This window comes from Bubalus bubalis, chromosome 20 (assembly GCF_019923935.1).
Source record: "Bubalus bubalis isolate 160015118507 breed Murrah chromosome 20, NDDB_SH_1, whole genome shotgun sequence".
Taxonomy (NCBI): domain Eukaryota; kingdom Metazoa; phylum Chordata; class Mammalia; order Artiodactyla; family Bovidae; genus Bubalus; species Bubalus bubalis.
The window spans coordinates 8,680,716-8,703,617 of NC_059176.1; the positions used below are offsets into that span (position 1 = coordinate 8,680,716).

At 49.3% G+C, this 22,902-nt stretch overlaps 2 long non-coding RNA genes across 2 annotated transcripts; both read right to left on the bottom strand.

Annotated features, from left to right (window-relative positions):
• Positions 1–8,958: 8,958 nt before the first annotated feature.
• On the bottom strand, positions 8,959–16,012 carry LOC123330749. Its single transcript, XR_006546845.2, has 4 exons — positions 15,166–16,012; positions 14,648–14,818; positions 12,153–12,224; positions 8,959–10,188 (listed from the first exon to the last, which is right to left on the bottom strand). It is a non-coding gene; the product is annotated as an uncharacterized LOC123330749 (long non-coding RNA).
• A 597-nt stretch (positions 16,013–16,609) lies between these two features.
• Positions 16,610–20,276, bottom strand: LOC123330691. Its single transcript, XR_006546746.2, has 3 exons — positions 18,632–20,276; positions 17,084–17,192; positions 16,610–16,923 (listed from the first exon to the last, which is right to left on the bottom strand). It is a non-coding gene; the product is annotated as an uncharacterized LOC123330691 (long non-coding RNA).
• Positions 20,277–22,902: the final 2,626 nt, after the last annotated feature.

A 22,902-nucleotide genomic window follows, 5' to 3' on the forward strand; every position in this document is an offset into this window, starting at 1 on the left:
GGAGAAGGCAATGGCAACCCACTCCAGTACTCTTGCCTGGAAATTCCATGGACGGAGGAGCCTGGTAGGCTACAGTCCCTGGGGTCGCAAAGAGTTGGACAAGACTGAGCGACTTCACTTTCATGCCAACCCCACAGGCCTGTGAGTCCCTGGCACATGGTAAATGCACAAGAAAGATTTTGGGGGGAGCCTCGAGAGAGGGCAAGTTAGGTATGGAAATATCCAGAAGCTAGAACACAACAGAGACCAGACATGGTCAGCGAGTCCTTTCCAACCAGCAAAGTAGAGTAGGCATCTTCAAAGGTCCAGACAGGGACTTCCCTGGTGGTCCAGCCATTAAGAATTCACCTTGCAGTGCAGGGGACACAGGTTCGATCCCTGGCTGGGGAACTAAGATCCCACATGCCACAGAGCCACTCAGCCCGCACGCTGCAGCTAAGAAGACTGTGCACCACAACAAAAGATCCGCCTGATGCAATGAAGATCCTGCATACCGCAACTAAGACTCGACATGGCCAAATAATTAAATAAGCTTTTTTGAAAAAGCATCCAGACAACAGCAACTATTTAGAACGTCTGACCAAAAGAAAAAAGAACAAAAAAAAAAAAAAAAACCAGCAGTTTAACTGCAACTCGTATGATTTGAGTCACACTTCCACCACAGTGAAGCCACAGGGCCTTGGGAAAACTCTCAGCCCTTCCATGAGGCCCCTGTGAGGTTTCCTGTGTGGGCAAGCAAAGAGTAGCTTCACCTCACCCAAAGGTTCATGGGAAATAAGGTCTGCAAGGCCAGCCTAGGCACAGGGACCCAGAAACAAGAAGGTTGGAGCAGGGTGGTCAGACGATGTGGTGGTTGCCAGTGGGCCCCTTGGGCTGCTATCTTCAAGGTGGGTGTCAGGGGAGATAGAGAGAAAATGACCCCAGGCTCTGGGCATGTGGACAGTACTGGGGAGAGGTTTACCCACCCAGCACACGTCTTCTGAGCCTTTGGTTTCTTCAGGACCCAGTGCTCATGTTTGGGGCACAGTGATAAATAACATTGAGCCCCTGCCAGGTGCATTGTCGTAATATAAAGCCATAGACAATTTAAGCGAAACTTGCAAGGAGCTTAGGACAGAATGATCAGCTCTTCCTGGACACAGGGAGAGCTTCCTGGGGAGATTCAGCCAGCCTTGAAGGAGGAATTAGCGTGGCTGGAGCACAAGAGAACCATTTCAGCTGGGAGTCAAGATAAGGACTCCAATCCACTCTGTACAGTATGTGAGTGACCTCAGAAAACATTTCCCCTTAATTCCTGGAGAGTAAGAAGAAAACAAAAACTGGCTTGGCAACCGCAGTTTTCTCTGCCTCGCAATTCTTTATGGCTGGGCCACTCCCACAGCCTCTGTCTATCTGTCTCCCTGTCCTAACATTCTCACTCACCACTTCCCCACCAGGCCAGAAATCCCTGGGGAAGTGAGGTCAAGAGTCATCAACACCAAAGCTTCCATGGTGGCTCGGAGGTAAAGAATCCACCTGACAAGGCAGGAAAAATGAGTTCAATCCCTGGTCCTAGAAGATCCCACATGCCACAGAGCAACTGAGCCCATTCACACCACAACTAGAGAAAAGCCCAAGCAGCAATGAAGACCCAGCATAACCAAAAAAAAATAACCAAATAAAATTATTTTATAAAGAAGAGTCATCAGCACTAAGAGAGAAGTAATGGCTGGTGATTGTCAGGACCATGGACAGAGACATGGCTTCCGTCCTGGGCCCCAGGAGGTCACCCGCAAATGCAGCTTTGTCCTTGATGCCTACTTGGGCTTCTGTAAACTGTCTTCCTTATTCACGGATAAAGGATACTCAGCATCACTTTCTCCTCTTACGACATTTTGCAACACTATTAGCAAATGAAAGTCAAAGTTGCTCAGTCATGTCTGACTCTTTGTGACCCCATGGACTGTAGTCCATGCAATTCTCCAGGCCAGAATACTGGCATGGGTACCCTTTCCCTTCTCCAGGGGATCTTCCTAACCCAGGGATCGAACCCAGGTTTCCCACATTGCAGGAGGATTCTTCACCAGTTGAGCTATCAGGCAAGCCCCAGGTGCCAAGTTTTGCTGGAATCCATTCAGATTTACAAGACTAAACTTGGAGACTTTTTCCAGGTGCCACTTTGATCCAAGTTGGCAGAAGCACCGCAGATGAAAGGGTATTGTGACATGCTCTGCGAGTGTGGGAGTAGGTGAAACCCACAAGATTCTGATCCTGGGATCAAGGGAAGAAGAGGGCAGATGTTTAATTGAAGGCAAGGATCTCGGGGCTCCCCCAGGCCTCAAGTCCCAGGGTGATGCTATGCGTAATCCCCCCAATATGGGACAGAAGCCCAAGGGGCTTTCCTCAGGGGGCTCTGCCCCTTCTTTGTCCCTGGAGAGTCACCCCTCCCACAGGAAGGTAGAAGGGGCTGCAGAGAAAGTCTTGAGCAAGGGCCATGCTTAAGGTTAATTCCTTGGGAGAGTTCAATTTCACTGCTGAAAACTCAAGGTCAGTCTGGGGAAGTGAGGGCATGAGGCGACACCCTGACACACCAAATCCACCTCGCCTGGGTCACAGGGAGGGCCAAGGGAACAGACAAGGACTGAGGGCTGTTTGGGTCTGAGCAGGTCAGCAGGACAGCGGCTCCACCACATCAGATCCCACTTACCGTGCAGTTTCCCAGAATCTACAGGGAATGGGCTCGGGAATCTCTGACCAGATCATGGCACACGATTCGGATGCAGAATTAGATCTCTGGAGAGACCAGCAAGTTCGGCAAGTGACAGGAAGGGGGTGAGAGGCTAAAGATGGATCACCGTGATCCTTGTTCACTGGACGGTATCCAAAGGCGTGGGCTCTGCGGGGAGGGATGGTACCATCAATGCCATGAATGGAGAAGAAAGATGGACTTGGGAGGGAGAAACTGGAGGCCTAAGTCCTCCTGGGGTGCTGCTGCACTGCAGGCATAAAGAAATGACAGCTTAAATCAGGACAAAGGCAGCGGTGATGGAGAGAGAGGAATGGAATTAAGAAATATGGAGTGGAATTGACAGGACTTGACAACTGATTGCATAGGGGGGAAGGGGGGTAAAGATGACTTATGCAAGTCATGGTGTTGATGACTTTGGTGTTTTTAATATAAAATAAAGATAAAACATGCACGATCTTATATTCTTGAATACTTATCTGATTTGAAGAAACAGCCCCTTATCTCTCAGCTCCCAAAGACTTACAATGGCTCGAGACAATATTAATAATGATGTATTTCATAGTATATGAACTTTGCCATCTGCGGTGCAGGCATCAAAAAGTCAATATGAGTAAATTGACAAGCTTGTCAATGAATGAAATTAATTTTCTTTTTCTGCTGCATCACTAAACATAATTTCATGTCATGGTAATATTCAGTGTCCATTATCATGGCCATGCGACAGAGAGATGGCAGAGTTAAAATACGGAAAAGAATGGCTCTATGGTAGCATCTGATGCGCTGGGGCACATGAGCTGGCTTAACCAGGCATTTGTTCTGATGGACACACAGCCCCGAGGATCTTCTCTCAGAATCTGTCACGTTTGCTGCTGAGAGACCTCTGCCCCCCGAGCGTGAGAAGATGGATTTTAACACATTGCCCAGTTTTAACCTAAACCCAAGTGTTCTCCAACAGAACAGATGGTCAGGCCTCGGAGGAGGCCATAGAGATCACAAAGTCCAGCCATTTTATTCAAAAAACAGGAGAAAGAGGCTTGCTAAAGATGCTACTCAACCAAGCCAAAACTGGAACCCAGAGCCTCCGGCTCTGGAATGAGCCATAGACAGGGGGTCCTGCTGGGAGTGAGGGGTGGTGATGGGAGGGGGGCCTTAGAGCAGCGGCAGACACAGGTCTTGAGACACAGGCCACTGTTCTCTGGAGAGGCAGGGTCGGTCAAGAACGTGCAGAAAGGTCAGCGGCCCATTCGCTCATGCAGCTGGTGGACGAGCCACCACTGAGCAGTGGCTGTAGGCAAACTCCGTTGTCTGCCTGGGGACCCAGCAGTGGATGGCTCCACAGCCCAGGAGGAAGATGCCAAATGGAAATACACAGGGTGATCAGGGCGAGCAGGGCGAAGGCAGCAGGGGAACCTCCCTGACGATGCCTTTCCCAGCGACCAGTCCATTGAGCCATTCTTTCCAAATCAATGAAGAGAGAAGAACAGCCACTGTTTCCTGCTTCTGAGTTCCCATTACTAAACAGGAGCTTGTTTAGAGCTTACCCAGCCCTAAGGAGTGGGTCCCACTGTCCCCAGTGGGCTCACAGAGGAGCTGAGACTGTCCACGTGGATCCAGGGTCCACCCCTGTCTGCTTGACCTTCCGTCTTCAGCCCTGCCTCGCTCAGCCAGTTTTGCTGAGAAGTTCACGTCTCTCAGGGCTCTGCTCTCCTCCCAACCCTTGACTTCCCAGAATATGAGCTTCCTACAATGCCATGTCAGTGTTATCTCCCGAGCTTTCAGGACTCATCAGAACCGACATGAGCTTCAGGACTTGGCAAAGGCCAGCGTCATGGCCTCATGATGGTAGGGTCCAGGCTTCACTTAACCAATGCCCCTGACTGGACCTCACTTCCTTCACCTTTAAAATGGTGAGAATAATTCACACTGCCCACAGCATGGGCTCTTGGGACAAATGAATGGGTGGAAAAGTGTAGTAAAAGTGTCAGCGTACCCATTGCCTTGACCATGGCTGGCTCCCATGTGTGTGTGTGTTAAGTGTCTGCAAGGGCTCTCTGTGGGCGTGCTCAGTTGCTCAATCATGTCTGACTCTTTGCAACACCATGGACTATAGCCCACCAGGCTCCTCTGTCCTTGGAGTTTTTTCCGGCAAGATTACTGGAGTGGTTTGCCATGCTCTCCTCTGGGAGCTCTTCCCCAACCCAGGGATCAAAGCTGCATCTTCTGCATCTCCTGCATTGGCAGGTGGGTTCTTTACCACTGAACCACTTGGGGAGCCCACTAGGCACCGTAAGCACCCCCATTCTGAAGAGGGGCACCTGGAGGCTCAGAGTGCTTCACTAACTTGTCTGCACTACAGAGAAAGATAAAATCAGGTCTTTGCAAAATCAAGACTCAGGTCCAACTTCCCTAGGGAGAAATATCACCTTCCTTGGCTGGGCAAGCATCCTGCATGCCATCCCTGCCGGGGCTGGTGGGAAGAGTCACGGGCCTGCCCCAGGTGCCAGCGGGGGGCTCCCCGGGGGTGTTCAGGCAGAACCAAGAGCAGGAGCTGCTGACAAGTAGATGACATGCCTCATTCCAAACCTGGGATTCTTCTAGCTTCCCACGCCAGACAAAAAGACGCCCTGTGCCGAGCCCCGCCCATGGGCTTTCTCTTCCCTTGTTGAGAGAAGAAATGGCCCTGTGAAAGCAAATAGGCCTTTCTTATTTTCTCTAAATGGTTGCAAGGGTTTTGCTTTTTTGTTTTGCCTTCCGGTTGATGATGCAGATGACAAAGGTGGATTTTCGGAGCAAGTATTTGTGTTGTTTGTGACCACATCAGCCCAGCGGGAGGCGGGCAGCTGGACAATGGTGCCCCTTTGGGAGAGGGGCTGAGGGCCGTGTTTTCTGCACCACGGTCCTCTTGGGCCGAGCCACTAATTGGAACTTACTGTCCCATTAATGAGTTCTCTCTCCAGAGATTCATATGACCATTTCAACTCTAAAGGCCCTGCCTAATGGACTATTGAACGACAGAGAACCCGCACAGCTTTGTCTCAGAGGCTCCTTATTAAATATACAGCAGTCCCCAATTAACCCCAGGCTTAAAAAAACAGAGTGGCAAAGTGACTCTCAGGCCAGCTCTTGGAAGGAGAGCTAAATTGGTATGAGGTAATTGCTCTGTCTCCCTGGAAAAGGCCAGCATGGCCACCATCTGAGCAGTGGACACCAGGCCCCTCTGTGGCCAGGAATCAATTTTTGTCCTCAAGATCCCGCCTGTCCATTCCGATCACGCAGGCCCTGACCGTGACCCTGGAGGGCCAGGCTCACAGAACCAGAGTCTTCACACAGGTCCCTGGCGACCTGGAGGATGGGTCCAGGACAAACATGGAGCCACACAGGAAAGGTCAGCCCTGAGGGATGGCCAAGGAGGAGGCAAATGAATGAGCTCCTCCCAGCTGGGTGGGGATAAGGATTTCTTCTCCAGAGCCTCCTGTCTGACTCTGAGTACAGGCATGGGACTTCCCTGGTGGTCCAGTGATTAAGAATCCATTCTCCAAGGCAGGGGACGCATGTTCAATCCTTGGTCAGGGAACTAGGATCCCACATGTGTGTGCATGGGTGCCTAGTCGTGTCTGACTCTGTGCGACCCTTTGGATGGTAGCCCACCAGGCTCCTCTGCCCGTGGGATTCTCCAGGCAAGAACACTGGAGTGGGTTTCCTCCTCCAGGGAATCTTCCCGACCCAGGAATCACACAAGCATCTCCTGCACTGGCAGGCGGATTCCTTACTGCTGAGCCATCGGAGGAGCTAAAATCCCACATGCCATGGTGCAACTAAGCCCATGCTCCACAACTGGGGAGAAGCCCACACACCGCAATAAAGAGCCCACACACAGTGACAAAGACCCTGGGTGCCACAGCTAAGACCCGAAGAAGCCAAAAATAAACAAATATTTTCTTTTAAAAATTCACAAAACCTTGCAGTCTAAAGAAAACGTGTATCTGATCACAGCCCTTCCCTGCTCACGATCCTTCGATGGCTCCCTATGGCCCTCCACCTAGAACACAAGTTCCACTGGATGTAACACAAGGCCTCAGTTTTCACCTCCAGTCTCACCTCCCACCACAGACCTCCTCAAACTCTATCTCGGGAAATACAAGTCACTGTGGTCCTCTCACGCCCTGGCCCGGTTATGCCTGCATGCCTTGCTAGAGACCTCCCAAGGGCAGAATGGCTCGTATCTGCGCACCAATGAGCAGAAATAGACACGCCTGGGTAAGACCCTGGCCACCCTCCTCCCCAACTCAGTGTGTCCCCAAGCTAGCTGCTTCCTGTCCCAGGCCTCAGTTTCCCCATCTGTGAAATGGGATGATGGTTTACAGGTTTCATGCACAGCTCCTGAGATTTACTGCAATGGCTGATGCTGGTCATCAGTACTTATTGCTCTGCCACCTGACTTTCTGCCATCCTTTAAATACATAGAAAATTTCGTGTTGGATGCAGAGTCCAACCTAACCCTCACTGAGCCCTGTCAGGTACCACTTAGCTCTCATCACTGTCATCACCATTCTACAGATAAGGAAACAGAGGCCCCAGCATCAGCTGACTCAGCCAGAATCTGTGAACTTACCTGTTGGAACTGGGGTTGGAACCCCATGTGTTGGCTCCAAGGTTGTTAGTACCTCTTTCATCCCCATAACTTGGCAAATCCTCCCCAACTCCCATCCCACCCCTTCAAGTGACCCCTGTCCACCCCCAGGGCTTAGTTTCATGTCCATTCCTCCAGGACCTTGGGCCCACAGCACCTGTTTTCTCATTAAGGCATCACCGCTCATCCCCACTAAGCTGTAGATCCAGGTGAGTTAGTGACTGCATGTCCACCACTTTGTCAAGTCCCTGGCACAGCAATGGCATTGGCTACATGTTGAATGAGTGAATGAATAACAAAGAATGGGTAAGAAAGTGAGCTTATAGCAGTGAACTCCAACCAGGAGCATGGTGGCCAGCAGGCCAGGGAGAGGCTCCTCAGCTCCTGAATGGTCTTTCTGTGCAGGTGTCTGCAACTTCTAAAGACATGATCTCTTTATAACAAATTCAACGCCCCATGTACAGTGGAGACAGTCATAGATAGGTGATCGCAGGGCCTGCAGTATTTAGAAGCAAGGCCAAGTCCCTTGATATCCAGTCCAGCAGAGACCAAGGCAGCCAGAGGCCTGACAGTGGTCAGCTCCATGGGCAAGGTCATCCGAGCCCATCAGGTCAGTGGATGTGGAGCAGCGACACCCCGATGGCTGGTCCCTCTGATTCCTCCAGCTCCTCCACTACCTCGTGGACTCTGAGCACCAATCCTGGTCTCCTACTGTTCCAGCTTCCTCCCTACACGGCCGGGATTCTGAAACACCTGTGTGCTCCTCCCCAGGCCTTCCACCTCTGCCTCGAGGCCACCTCCCAGAAAGGCCAACCTTCCTCTCTGCTGTGACCAGGCTCCCATTCTGACTTTGCATTTTCCTGGCATCAGTCACCCGCATCTGCACCACTTATCATGACCATCAGCTCCTCACAGTCCTCAGCCCCTTCACTGCAGAATCCCCGCACAGCACAGGCCCTCAGTAAAGACACAGCTATGATGATTGAATGAGTGCATTTTGCACAGGAGCACACATTGAGCTGGCGTGGCCTGATGCCACTGGACGTTGAATTTCTGTAAATCCCTCGTTTGGTTCCCCAAGCACAAAGCAACCCTCCAGTAATGACCCCACATCTCTGCCCAGGAAGCGAGAACATCTTGGTCATCATCCAAGAATTCCGACCCACTCATTTCTCATCCTCACTGTAAACTAGCACATCGGATTCTGGCTTCCTAAAAACAGAACCAAGTACCGAGTGACTGCCTTGCAGGGACTCTCCATGTTTGTCTGCTACCATCCTGTCTCCCAGGACCAGTACTGAAATGGTTCTCCCTTTGTCTCCTCCCATCCCCTAGAAAGGCAGGCAAGGTGGGAAGAAAAGAAAATTTACACTAACCTCCCATCTCGTTCTCATCTCTTAGCGAAAGGAAAGCTGTGTTTACTGGAAAATACTATACAAAAGAAACTCTTCCCACAGGAAAAAAAAAAAAGTAATCATCTCTTCAGGGGAAAAAAAATAAATACAGGTCCTTAAAAACCCCAGTCATACTCCACATATGGTCTGTTTAAATGCATTTTATTAAGATTGATAGCATTTAATGATGGCTTAAAGAACTGCTACATAAACAATACTATTTTAGTGTAAGAGGGATGGAATATTTCTAATTCAAGCCAGTGAAAACTCACTCCTCAGTGATTTAGGGAACTTGAGTACATTGACGCGGCAGCATTCAATTAATGTCAGGCCGTATGGATTTCAATCTGGCTTGAAATATATTTAAACAAATGAAGTAGATACAAATGTTGGCTCTTTGGCCAGCCAGAGCTGAAAAAATCCATTTTCTATCCCATTTATAATAAGAACTAATTTGAATGTCATTTATCTAAAGAACAATGTTTCCTAATTTTTACATGCAACCATTACTTATAGTTTAAGTAATAGTTATATCCGCAGATCTTAGTGCACTTAATTGAAAATGCATGTTATTAAAACGCAAGACTTAATCCTTCAAAAATAAAAGCATGATCCTAAAGAATAATTGAATACTCAGACGCAGAGCAAGAGAGAGGGCGGTGGGGCGAGCTTTAGAAAAAAAAAAAAAACCCTTTAAATACAGCACTTCTCTCTTTTTACGTGGTATTAGAATTATGTCAGAGTGAAATTAGCCACCCTCGACCCGTTATTTCAATTCAGATTACGACTGCCTCTCATCCGGGTGTCAGACTTGGCATCGGAGTCAAATCCGTCTGCCGAGGAGTGACATGTCAAGGGTGACAGTGACAAATTGTCACTAAGTGAGGAATAACACGTGACAGGGCATGTGTCCGTAATGAGGCTTGTGCGTGCCAGGACGCCTCGGGACGCGTGGGGCTGCGGGCAGAACGCTGGGAGCGCTCCCGGTACTGCGTTCTCATTAGGGCTCTGCGCCTCCTCGGATGGGGGCTTCCATCATTACAATAAATAAATAATAAATAAGCTCCTAAATGAACAACACACGGACAAAGCTCTTTCTGTTTGTTTGTTTTTTTAAAAAGGAAATCCAAATGTTTGTGATTTTTTTTTTTTTTTGAGGGCTTAAAATAAGACCTTTCTTTGTGACCTTTTCTTCCACAGTCATGATGGGTTTCTTTGTTTCTTCCTTTAACTCCACCAAGATCAAGGAAATCCACACTCCAGAATGAAATGATTCTACCTCTGTGCATTGGTGCAAAGGTTTCTGTGAGCACGTTGAGAGTCCATTTTCCCAAGCAGAGGCCAACCACAGACATGTCACAGAAGCACCAGAAAAGCAGGTCTCCTCTTGGTCTCCAGTGTAAACGACTGTCTTTCGACCCCAAGCAAAATGCAAACTGTGAGAGGGAGAGAGGGAGAGAGCAAGCAAGCAGGTAAGAGGTATCATTATGAAAATTAGATCAAGAGGCCACAAAAATAGGAAGCAGTAAGAAAGGGAGATAGAGTCCCCCTATTGTTTCGTTTCTTTTTGTTATCTCTAATTTCCCATATGCTATCTCTGGAACTGTTTGTCCTAATGCACTATGATGTTTTTATACCCAAGTCACAGGGATACATAAAGAGGTACTCTTGGGTTTTATTGGGTGATAGAGGAATGAATGGATGGATGGATGGATGGGTAGATTGAAAAATCGGTGAATAGATGGACAGTGAATGGATAGTTAGGTGGATGGGCAGATAGGTGGGCACAGAGGTAAGATACGAAGTGATGAATTCACAGGTATGACTGGGACAGCTCCTTGAGGGAGTCAGATGTCATGTAACAGCATGGCTGTCCAAGGTGGTGAATAACTAGTGAAGGCTCTCAAGTTGGGAGTGACACGGCCAGATCTACCTGGTGGAAAGATCACACTGGCTTCAGTGTGTGTAATCAGTGTGGGTCAATGAGAGTGGAGACAGGGTGACCGGGGAGGAAGCTGCAGAAATCTTCCAGGTATGAGATCGTAAACCCCAAGATAAAGTGCTGAAAGAGATCAGGAGAAGTGGACAGATATAAGGCGCATTAGAGAGAAATAATCAGCAGAAGCTGGTTAACTGGTTGAATTTACAAAATGGAGATAGAAATTTTAGACGTCTCCAAGGTTTCTGGTAGCATGGTGGAACCAGTGGCCAACAGCAGCACAGAGAAAGAGCAAGTTGTAGCAACATTTGATAAATGTTGAAATCTCAGCAAAAAGCAACCAAAAAAGTGGATTTGGGACCCTTCAGCACATTAGTGGGAATTGAGGTTGCAAGAGTTGAAGAGATTCCTGTAATCAAAGACTATATTTCTGCAAACTGGAAAGGACCCAAGGGGAGTGACACGTGTACATTTCGGTAGTATACTTTCTCTACATACAGATCTCCATTTTTTTCAGTGGGATCATATTCTATAATCTGCTTTATCTTTCTCAGCAAAAATATCATAGACATTTTCCTTTATCCTTTTTCTTTAATCCCACTGGCAATGGCTGTTTCAATTCACGTCATGAATAACTGAATATATCCCCTTGTGTTGGACATTAAGGTTATTTCTCGGTTTTCAAGATTATAAACAGCCTCCTATGAATTTTGACTCTAATGTATTGATCTTCTTAGCAAAGTTTCCTCAGAGCTCCAGTGTGATTAAAAAAAAAAAAAAAGAGGGGTGGGAGAGGAGAGGCATGGAGAGCTGCAGAAAGTCCAGATGCTCTTTATGAGGGTCTAGTGGTGGGAGGTGATTTAGGGATCATACACCATCTGGGCTGCGGGGAAAGATGCAGATCCCACAGGGGTTCTCCGAACAATTCCTGTCTGCATCTATAGCTCCACCAGTTCCAGGGAGCCTCTCCAGGAAACTTCTTGGTCAACCATTCATTTAGAAGTCCCTTACAATAATTCAAAAAGACACAGGCACCCCAGTGTTTATTACAGTACTCTCTACAATGGCCAAGACATGGAAGCAACCTAAATGCCCACCAACAGAGGAATGGATAAAGAAGATGTGGTGCATACACACAACGGAGTATTACTCAGCCACAGAAAGGGATGAAATTGGGTTATTTGGAGAGACATGAATGGACCTCGAGTCTGTCATGCAGAGTGAAGCAAGAAAGAGAAAAACAAATGTTGCATGTTACACTTGATCTTAGCCAAAAGGCCGAGAAGCAATCAAATATTGTATATTAACACATATATGCGGAATCTAGAAAAACAGTACAGATTAATCTATTTGTAGGGCAGGAACAGAGACACAGACGTAGAGAACAAACGTGTGGACACAGGGTGGAGAAAAGGAGAGCGGGATGAATTCAGAGAGTAGGATTTACATATACACACTTACACGTGTAAAATGGACAGCTAGTGGAAATCTGCTGTATGGCCCAGGGAGCTCAGCTCAGTGCTCCGTGATGACCTAAAGGGGTAGGATGGGGGGAGGCGGAGGGAGGTGACATGTGTATACTCATAGCCCATTCATTTCATTGTACAGCAGAAGAGAACACAACACTGTAAATCAACTATGCTGTTGTTGTTCAGTCGCTCAGTCGTGTCTGACTCTTTGTGACCCCATGGGCTGCAGCACACCAGGCTTCTGTGTCCTTCACTATCTCCCAGAGCTTGCTCATGCCCATGGAGTCGATGACGCCATCCAACCATCTCATCCTCTGTCCCCTGCTTCTCCTCCTACCTTCAATCTTTCCCAACATCAGAGTCTTCTCCAATGAGTTGGCTCTTCACATTAGGTGGGCAAAGTATTGGAATTTCAGCTTCAGCATCAGTCCTTCCAATGAATATTTAGGATTGATTTCCTTTAGGATTGACTGGTTGGATCTCCTTGTGGTCCAAGGGAGTCTCAAGAGTCTTCTCCAGCACCACAATCTGAAGGCACCAATTCTTCAATGCTCAGCCTTCTTTATGAAGGCTCAGTCCACTTCAATTGTACTTCAATTTAAAAAGTCACTTATGAAATTCAATACCCAAATATTGGTGCACTGTGACTCACGGAAGTCAGCCAAAGTAAACAACCTAACTGCCTCGTGACTGAATGCAACCAAGTTTCCTTTTTGATCATGCAAAATACCCTCATGTCCATCGTGGGTCTGTAGGGGACTCTGCTCCATACAGTGCCTCAGGGACCCAGTCTGGGTCCCTACCCATCCTGGAGCTTCACCATCTGGAACATTCTGCCTCATCAGTCACTACAGTGAAGAGGGAGAGATTAGAGGATTCCGCGTGGGCTTTCCCCAGTGGGAAGATGCACATACTGTTGCTGTTCTCAGTCCCTGGGATAGAACAAGTCAGGTGACTATGCCTAACTGCAAGGGGGTTGGGACTTGTGGAAAGAGAACTGGACTATCAGAGGCTTTTACCACCTCTGCCGCAGCCTTCCTGCTACAACAGACTATGTCACTGTTCCATGAAATGCCCACTGTATCACAGCAAAAAGGACTTGAGACAGCCTCAGTGTCCTTTACTAGGAAACTGGTCAAATGAATCTTACAATCATCCAGGTTGTCACAGAGCACCAGCTTTGGGTTTCCTGCATCACACATCACACTCCCACTGGCTATCTATTTTACATATGGTAATGTATATGCTTCAATCCTATTCTCTCAAATCATCCCATCTACAAAAAGAATATATATATATTTTTAATATTTATTTCTTTATTTAGCTGTGCCAGGTCTTGGGTGCAGCGCTCGGGATCTTCAATCTTTGTTGCCGCATGTTCGATCTAGTTCTTTGACCAAGGATTGAACCCTGGGCTCCCTGCATTGGGAGCACAGAGTCTTAGGTACTGGACCAGCAGGGAAGTCCCCAGAGAATATATTTTAATCAGAAAAAAAGGAAAGAAAACACTCTTGCATCAGTAGGAAATAATCTCAAAATATATTATGAAGTAAAGAAATGAAAATGAAGAATGGAAGGTATGGAGCCATGCCATTTGGTAGAAGGGGGATATACATACAGCTAACTATAGATGGATAAAGAGTTTCTGACAAAAAAAAAGCTGGTAACATTGGCTGTCCTTAGGAAGAGGGTGAATGGCTGAGAAACTGGCAGGTCGGACCATGTTCCCGGCTTCCCTTTCCCACCTTTGGAGCATTGAGCCATGTGAATGCATGAACTATTAGCAAGATTTCTAAATCATTTTGTAAAAACCTTTACTGAAATTTGACTTCCAGCCTCCCCTACCCCTGCAAGAACTTGGACACACACACACCCGTGAGCCCAGCCGGCACGATGAGCAGGTCCAGGCTGCTCTCTCACATCGCTACGGGTCTCCTGTGAAGCCACCAGGTCTCAGCTGTGGCTGCCCACAGCCCTAAACAAGCCACTTTCCTCTGAGCCGACTCCTTCCCATGGTGGTCATTGCTCACCCATCCTGCCCTCTGGCCTCGGAGTCAGGCTGCTGCCTTTTCCATCTGACACCCCTGATTCAAGGCTTTCGGCTGTTTCAAGGCATCAGGGAAGCCTGGGGCGAAACAGAGAGAACAGAGCATCTGCTTCTGGACACGGAGGTCCCTGGGGACCACAGACCCTGCCGGACGCTGCTCCCACCTCCACGCCAGGGGCGCTCAGCCCACACCACGGGAGCATGCCCTGCGCCGCTGCACCTCCAAGGCCAGGAAGCCCAGAGTCGACGCTCCTCAGTGGAACGCCCACCTGTCCAGCCCTCATTTCGTTCCCAAGGTGGGCCTCTCTGCAGGATGACTGACAGCGGAGTCAGCCACTCCCACCGGGGGCGTGGCCTCGCCCTCTGGTCCCAGCTGGTCAGGAGCCCGGGAACCAGCCCACAGCTGTGTCTGGCAGGTGTGCAAACGGAGAAAGACTCACCCAGGAGGTTCTCCCCGACGTGGCAAAAGTGTGGCAAGCATCGTGGGCAGACGCGTGACAGACCAGGGCGGCGGGAGAAAGCCTGGGACTCCTGCAGCAGGCTTGCCAAACCCAGCCCTGGCAGGGGTGAGATTCCCACCGAGAGAGAGGCTCTCGAAGGCTCTGGTCCACCTAATTAATTTCAAGTGTTTGGGGAAATCAGAGGAAATATGCTGAAGACGAATCCCAGAGCTCCCATTGGGCAACTGCTCGCCCTCCTCATTTCCCCCTTAAGTCTAGTTCTGATGCAAATGCATTCCCCGCCAGCCCCTCTCCTCCTCTCAGGGGCCCCCCTTCAGCTCCCCCAACCCACCCTGAGCTCAGTCTCCCTTCCCTGCCAGGAGCATCCCCTGGGGGAGGTCTCCCCTGCCAGACCTCAGACCACAAAAACCGTGGCGGCCCCAGGCTGCCACCCTCCTGCGGGCAACAAGTGAGTCCCTGTGTTTCAGCGGTGTAACCCAGTGGGGAGGAGGGTCTACCTGCCCTGCGTGACTGCGAGGGTCCCAGCTCTGGCGGAGGCAAATCCTGACCACGTGCTGGGCGCCATTCTGGGCACTGGGGAAGTGGCAGTGAATAGGACAAAAGACTCCCTTGTCGTGGGACTGGCAGAGGAGACGCACCACAGTAAACAAGCAAACACGAAGACTGATGAACGTCGAGAACTGTAACACTGTGACACAGTGAATCTGGAGTCCCTGGGATGGGGGTGAGGGGTTAGCAATGGAGGTGATGAGCCGATTAGGGCGGTGTGAGGGCAGGCATGTTCCCGGGAGGAGATGACCCGAGGGCAGAGAGAGGGGCGCGTGTACACAGACCAAACATGAACCTAAGCTGGAACATTCCAGAAACTGGGGGAAAAACAAAACAAAACACAATGCCTGGGGCAGCGTGAGCCAGGAGACAGGAGCCCAAGAGGCGGAGAGGTGTGGGTGGGGAGGGGGGCTGTGCGGGGATTGTAGCCCAGGGACATCTGGGTCATGGGAACATGTGTGACACTCGAATTTAAAATCTCCGGTCATCAAAGAGCAGAAAGACAAACCACGGATACCCACCGTTCACATAAGCAGCCAAGTCAACAAATCAGAACGTATATGAAGAAGGTCTACAAATCAGTAAAAACAAACAAAAAGGGAGGCGCCAGGAGGGGACAAGTGAAAGGAAAGTCTCTGAACAGACTTTTCACAGACGGAGAAACACCAAGAGACCACAGGCAGGCGCTGAGATGGTTCGCCTGGCAAACAACTGGGAGATGCCAACTTGCTGCCCATGGATTCCAGTTGTGCAGGGTCCATAGCGAGCACATACTCCATCAGGAATCGATTAGACCTCCTGGTGGCTCAGTGGTAAAGAATCTGCCTGCAATGCGGGAGACCCAGTTTTGATCCCTGGGTCGGGAAGAGCCCCTGGAGAAGGGAATGGCAACCCACTGCAGTATTTTTGCCTGGGAAACCCCATGGACAGAGGAGCTAGTGGGCTACAGTCCATGGGGTTCCAAAGAGCTGGACATGAGCAAGCAACTAACTTGACTTTGACTTTGTGTGGTTGTTTAAGAGAAAATCAGAACATACTTTTTCAATTTGTATTTATTATTTCCTTCAGATGGCTACTGAGACGTTGTTGTTTAGTCACTAATTTGTGTCTGATTCTTTCACAATAACCCCAAAAACATATGTCCAAGTGCTAACTTCCAGAACTTGTGAATGGGCACCTACTTAGAATTAGGAGTCTTCATGGGACTTCCCTGGTGGTCCAGTGATTCAGACATCGCCTTCCAGTGCAGCGGATGTGGGTTCAATGCCTGGTTGGGGAGTGAAGATCCCACATGCCTCATAGCCAAAAAACCACAACATAAAGCAGAAGCAATTTTATAGCAAATTCAATAAAGACTTTTTTTTAAAAATGGTTCACATAATACTTTTTAAAAATTACTAAAAATGAGTTAGGAGCTTTCACAGATGGAATTATGTTGAGAATCTCCATACAAGAGCATCCTGCAGTTAGGGTGGGCACTACTTCCATGACTGGTGTCCTTATAACAGGAAATCAGGAGACTGAAGGCCCAGAGAGGCCTGGGGAAGATGGGTGACGTGCAGACAGAGACTGGAGAGGTGCTGCCACAAGCCGAGGATCCCCAGGAGCCCCATTCACTGGAAGAGATGAGGAAGATGATCCCCGAGAGCCGTTGCAGGTGACATGGCCTTGATGACACCTTCATTTAGGACTTCTGGCCCCCAGACCTGGGAGGAAACGAAGTCCCATTGTTTTAACCCACCTAGCTGGTAGCCCCAGGAAATGAGGTTCAGTTGACATGGGATCTACCACCAGCCAACAGTGGGGATTGGGCTTTATTCAGAATTCAGGATGGGGTTGGCACATTGTAACTCCCAGCAAACCCACCAACTAGGTCCAGACGTGTTTCGTGTAGCATTAGCAACTCTGTCCTTGGCATGGTGGCCTCCCCATGTGGGCTCACTTTTCCTTCTGCTGCTTCTTCTGCACAGCATTCCTAGGCAGAAGGAGACAAAGAGCTGCAGGGGGGGAGCCCTTTGCTGGTTCTCATCCCACATCCACCATTCTGTACTGTGCAGTCATGGATCTGCCATGTCCCTCCCTGGGCACCTGTTGGCCCATCTGCAGATGGCCTTGCAGAGAAATGAGTCAGCAATTAGACCTTTAAAATCCACCTGCAAAGGACTCTATCATGGGTCTGTTAGCCACAGACCACCCTGAGTTGTCATGTCACCATGGTAATAGCATCTAATCCCTGGGGGGAGGTGAGGTGGTTTCTGCATGTATCTGTCATCTAACGCTGCCATAACAAAGTACCACTCTGGAGCTACCAGCTAGGTGGGTTAAGTGAACTGAGACTCATCGTCTCCCAGCTCTGAAGGCTGGAATTCTGAGATCAAAGTGTCAGCAGTGTTCATTCCTTCTGAGGAAAAGTGAAAATGAAAGTCACTCAGTTGTGTCTGGCTCTTTGAGACCCCGTGGACTATACAGTCCATGGAATTCTCCAGGACAGAATACTGCAGTGGGTAGCCTTTCCCTTCTCCAGAGGATCTTCCCAACACAGGGACTGAACCCAGGTCTCCCACATTACAGGCAGATTCTTTACCAGCTGAGCCACCAGGGAAGCCTTATGAGGAAGTGAGAGGAAATCTGTTCCTGTGTCTTTCCCAGCTTGGAATCCCCAAGCGTTCTTTGGCTCGTAGACGGTTTTCTCCCTGGGGCTTCCCATTGGTCTTCTTCTGTGGGTATCTCCGTGTCCAGATTTCCCCTTTATGTCAGGATGTGAGGACTTCATTTTAACTCAACTGCCTCTATAAATGACTGATTCCAATGAAGGTCACAGTCTGGGATACTGGAGGTTAGGACTTCAACATGTCTTATGAGAGGGACACAATTCAATCTGTAACCTTGGAACAGCAGCAACAACAACAACAAAATGGGTTGATTTAGCTCCTCCTCACATCTAGCCAGCTAGAGGGTGCAGATCCTTCCAGAAGTCAGCCCACCGCTTGTCACAGGGGAGGTGGGAAGGGAGAAAAGAGCAATCAAAGGTGGTATTTGTCGGTCAAGTGCCTGGCCATGCTGTCTGGGCTTGAATCCCCAGCTTCATCTTTCACTAACTTGGTGAACACAGGCAGTTTTCCTAAACCTTATAAGCCTCAGTTCCTTCTTCTGCTACATGAGAACCAAAGTCAGGGTCCCCGTCCTGCTGGGTGACTCTGAGAGTCTGTAAGATGTTCTAAGCACCTAGAGCACGACAGGCACATGGGGCGCCCCAGATGAACCATAACTGTTACTGCTGCTTGTGTCCTCAGTTTCTTGCATCTTGTGGGGGTTCCCTTCATGCGTGGGGAGTCCGTGTAAGAATTCAGAGAATATATAAATGTAAACCAATACGCTGGCATAATTTTTACAGGCTTAGAAATGACCACTCACCTTCCTCGCTGATGCGAATGACACATGTGCCTGTGGGCTGGAAAGATTGCCAGTTGCCGGCGCGTGTTTCCACCAGGGGCGACTTCCGTGGGAGATGGCAGCCCCACGGCTTCTCCCACTGTAGAGACTGGTAAATGTTTTATACTTATTTACAAGGCAGAGCAATTATGTGTAATTATTCCATAATGCAAACACATTATGAATACTTACAGCACCCCTTTCCCCTCCTCCTCTTGAGGAATCTGGCTGAACCGTGCGTGAAAGATATTTTGTGTAATTGAAATTTGGAACAGGTGTAGGAAGGGAAAAAGGAGCCTTCTTGATGGAGGTGAAGAGAACTGCAATCAGGTCTCCTGTTAAAAAATCAGAAACGAGGGACTTCCCTGGCTGTTTAGTGGCTACAACTCTGTGAACCCAATGCAGGGGGCCGGGGTTCAATCCCTGGTCAGGGAACTAGATCCCACACGCCACAACGAAGATCTGGTGTCCCACAACTGAGACCCGGTGCAGCCAAATAAATAAATACTTTTTTAAAAATTGGAAAGCTATCCCAGGAAGGACTGGGGAGGGGCTCTGTTATGGAGGAATCCTGCATATGAGAGAGCATCAGACTCAGTAGGCAGGGAAATCAAGACCTCAGAGGAAAAGGTCCCAGACACAGCGAGGCCACCACTGAAAGAATCTTCATTTGGTCCCTTGCCCGCCTCCCGCATGGGGGGGTCTTGTTCACCGGTGTGTTCCTGTAGCCACAGCACCCCAGAAAGGTCTGGACACACAGTAGGCACTCAATAAATGCCTGTTAAATAAGCAAGCAAAGCAATGAACACATCACTCTCTGGAGGGAAGCCGAAGGGAGGAGGAATTAGCATTAAATGAGCGCTTACTATGCAGGACAGTCACATGCTCACGTTCACTCTCACAAACACTCTTGGGTCTGGGGTTTGACCCCAGTGCACAGGGAAGAAGCCTGGGATTCAGAAACACTAAGATCACAGAGGTACCGCGCTACGGAGATCAGAGTCTCGCTCAGGACTGGGCTCTGTCCGCCGCACCCCTGACCTGTCTCCCATGTCTAATATCAGCACCCTGATAAAAGAGGCATGCTGTCTGGGTGCCCAGAACATCTTAAATCCCGCAACTGAACAGCACTTCCAAGATCAAAAGAGCCGTCAGACACAAACGCTGTTTTCAGAAAAGAAAAGGGAATCTGAGTAGCTGGGGGAGGCCGTTCATCAGGGGAGCTCATTTTCCCGACAGCTGCATGGAAACTTGAACTACAGCCTCTCAACCTGAACTTCGACTTGGCCTCATTCTATATCGAGCGGCGACAGTTTGCCATCTGTCCTGGGTCTGGCCTGAAGAGGACCTCAAAGGGCAGATCTCATCTCTTCTTGCTTGGCCTTGACATTCCAATCCGTCTGTTCTTACTTAGGAAACAATACTGGCATTTATGCCCTGACCCCTCACAGATGGCCGGTCAGCCGCCTGCTCCCTCTGTCCCTCCATCTGAGAGAGCTGGGAAGGGACAGTCACTTTCAATCTCGGGTGGAGCCGATAAAAGCCCTCATAGCTGGAATTAGACGGGACGTGACAGACGACTCTCATGCACCTTTGCCCTAAGTGTCAACTGGAGACGCCCCATGGAGACAACATGGACTTGGGAATCAGACTGTCATCGGACCCTGGCTTCTTCCATGCTAGCTGTGTGAACTTGGACAAGATCATTTACTTTTCTGTTCAGCTGTCTTTAGCTTCAAAGATCGCCCCTTCCCCAGTGGATTACTGAAGATTTAATTTAATGGGATAATGTCTGTAAATCACCCTGGCTCTGACACGGAAGGAGCTTCTTAAATAGTAGGTATTACTGTTAATAATACCTAGCGAGACAGTGAGTGCGTCTTAAGCTAGAGAAGTCTCCAGGAACACAGCTGCAAATCTTTTCCTTTGTCACACTAAGCTCTTCCCAGGACTCATCCAGAAAGTCAGTTCATCATAGAGCCGTGAGAGACCTTAGAAGCAATTTGATCAGCCCACTTTACAGATGGGGACACCAAAGACCAGAGGAAAGGGATGCCAGAGCCACCCAGTGAGACAGTGGCAGAGCCAGGAGTGGAACCCCAGGTCCCCGAGTTCTCCGTCTTCACTTCCCCAGCTCTGTATGCTCTGTATCAGTTACTCTTGCTGCATAACAAATATCTCCCAAATTTAGTGACTTTAAACAACAACCACCATATTCTTATCTGTATTCATTTGCTGGGCTGCCAGAGTAAAACAATACAGACTTAGTGGCTCAAACAACAGATCTTTTTTTGTCTTCTTCTTCTCATAGTTCAAGTCCAAGATCAAAGTGTCAGCAAGTTTGGTTTCTCCTGAGGCCTCTCTCCTTGGCTTGCAAATGGCCACCTTCTCGCTGGGACCCCTCTTGGCCTTTTCTCTGTGCACCCACATCCCTGGTGTCTCTTCCTCTTCTTAAAGGAGACCAGTCATATTGGAATTAGAGCCTCACCCTTATGAACTCAGTGAACCTTAATTGCCTCTTTAAAGACCTGATCCCCAAACATAGTCACATTCTTAGGTACAGGTTAGGACTACAGCGTGTAAATTTGGAGGAGAGAGACAAGGTTCAGCCATGGCAACATCTCTCACTGTTTCTGCAGGTCAGGGGGTTTGGAGGCAGTTCTGCTCCCAGGGGGCAGTTCTGCTAAGGGTTTCTCCGGCTAAAGCAGTCAGATGGTGGCTGAGATGAAACCATGGGGGCTGGGGCATGTGATGACTCTCCACATAGTCTCAGGGCTCCGCTGGGGGTCTCTCCATGAGGACTAGCTTGGGTTTCCCCTAGAGATGGGATGGCTTACCTGGCAGCACAGGCTCTGACCCAGGTGATCAGCCAATGAGCTGTCAGGCATGCGGTCAGGCAGGGCATCACTTTCGCCCCTTCTGTGGGTCACATGTCACTCGCTGTACCGGGTAGGAAAGTGCACACCCAGAATCCATGTACACCCAGAACCTCGACATGTCACTTTATTCAGACACAGGGTCTTTGCAGATGTGATTAGTTAAAATGAGGTCCTAGACTTCCCTGGTGGTCCAGTGGTTAAGAACCTGCCTGCCAATGCAGGGACACTGGTCTGATCCCTGGTCTGAGAAGATCCCAAATGCCCCGGAGCAACTAAGTCCACACGCCACACCTACTGAAGCCCATGCACCTAGAGCCCAAGCTCTGCAATGAGAGGCCACTGCAGTGAGAAGCCTGTGCACCTCAACCCCACTCGCGGCAACTAGAGAAAGCCTGTGCACTGTGACGAAGACCCAGCACAGCCAAAAATAAATAAATTAAAATTTATTTTAAAAAATGAGGTCCTACTGGAATAGAGTGGGCCCTCAGTCCAATGTGACAGGGTGTCCTAATAAGGAGAGGGGGATTCATATCCAGAGACACAGAGGAGACACAGAGGGGAGGTGGGTGAAGACAGAGGCAGAGACTGGAGGGCTGCAGCCCCGAGAATCACCAAGGATGGCCGGCTGCCACCAGAAACCAGGAAGAGGCAAACAGAGTCTCGCCTAGAGCCTTTGGAGGCAGCATGGCCCAGCCAACACCGAGAGCCCTTGATGATCCTGAATAAACATCAAGAGAGTAAATTCCTGCTGCTTTATCCAGTTTGGATAATTTGTTACCCAGCCTCAGTGAACCAAGACACAAGCCCTCCCAGATTCAAGGGCCCAAGGGAATTAGACTCCAGCTCTGGAGGGAAGAGGTGAAGGTCTCGAAGAGCACAGGAGATCTTCTTGCAGGGCCCACCTGTTACCAGTGCCATCTGCCCCAGACTCTGAGTCAATTAGACAACTGTGACTTAAGTCACAGGCCTCCAGACCCTCCCGAGCCAAGCCTAGCTCTCAAGGGTGGGCCACCCCCAGCTTGGGGAGCTCCGGAACCATTAAGATAGTGGTTGGACCTGGGGCCAGAATGAAGGCTGGCTCAGGTGGGCAGAGAAGCTGGGGAGGAATGGCCTCTGGACTAACATGAAGCAAGTCCCCTTGAAGCCTGAATAGGGATGTTGACCAGGCAATGCCAAGAGTCTGTCTGAGCTTAAGGGAGATCTCATCTTTCCAGGGCCAGCTGGGGCTAAAGAGGAGGACCCTTCTGATTCTGGAGATGCTCTGCTGCTGCTCCTGGCTGCTGTCCTGCTCTCTTACCACCTCACCCTCCACTGGGGCCAGGAGGAACTGCATCGCAGCTTTTTGCATCACAAGTGCCAACCTTGATTCAGAGT